We start from the raw sequence: 857 nt of genomic DNA, 5'->3' as shown, positions 1-857 counted from the left end.
GCAAGCACTGCCGACCTGGGGCCGTCTGAGTCCGGGTCTGGCAGTGCCTCGGCCACCACAGGGAAGGATCGCCTGTTGTCCATGTCCCGCCTTACCAAATCGGCCAGAACGGCTGCCGGCCCCGCAAGTCTCACTGTGAACAGCTGCAGACAAACATCTGCCTGCTGCTGGGAATCCGAGCAGCTTCCTCCGTTCTGTTACGTATGCGCAAACCTGAGACCACTCTCCGAAAGCCTGATCGAGATTTACCCACGGAAAGGCCATGAACGGGAATTCTGGGGAGCGTGGGACAGTGGACTGTCTACTAGACTCTGGGCCGAGACGCGAGAAACACCACAGGCCCTGTGGTCAGGTGACAGGCAGGCCCAGCCCGAAGTCCTCGCTTGCTCTACGGGAAGCAGTTCAACCACGGGGTATCAGCGTGTGGCCCACCCCCTGGGGTCCAAGAGCAGCGTGGGGTCGTGGAGGAACTTTCAGGAAAGACTCGTGCTGCTGAGATCACGCCTGCAGTGGGGACACGTGACCAGAGTAATGACAGGCTGCCTGCAAAACCACAGCAGACGGATCCGCTGACTCGATGGCATAAACTGAGTGCTAGCCACTGGTGACCTGTCCTTGGGGCCTAGCACAGGCATGGCTGCCAGACCAGCAGGCCAAGGCCCGCGGGGCAGAAGTGGGCCTTGAGATGTGCCAGCCTGTCGAGTGGCAGCAGGTACTGCCACCCGTTGGCCTGAGAGCCAGCTTTTCTCCTCCTGGACAGTCATCCCTACCCTTGAACACAGCAAGGCTCAACCAGGAAACACCAGACCAGAATCCGCCTGCCCAGCCCCAGGTTCCGGCCACGGAATGCTCTGGTA

Source organism: Pteropus vampyrus, unplaced genomic scaffold (assembly GCF_000151845.1).
Source record: "Pteropus vampyrus isolate Shadow unplaced genomic scaffold, Pvam_2.0 Scaffold256, whole genome shotgun sequence".
Classification (NCBI taxonomy): Eukaryota; Metazoa; Chordata; class Mammalia; order Chiroptera; family Pteropodidae; genus Pteropus; species Pteropus vampyrus.
The sequence above is the reverse complement of the archived record's forward strand: the minus strand, read 5'-3'. Positions refer to the sequence as shown.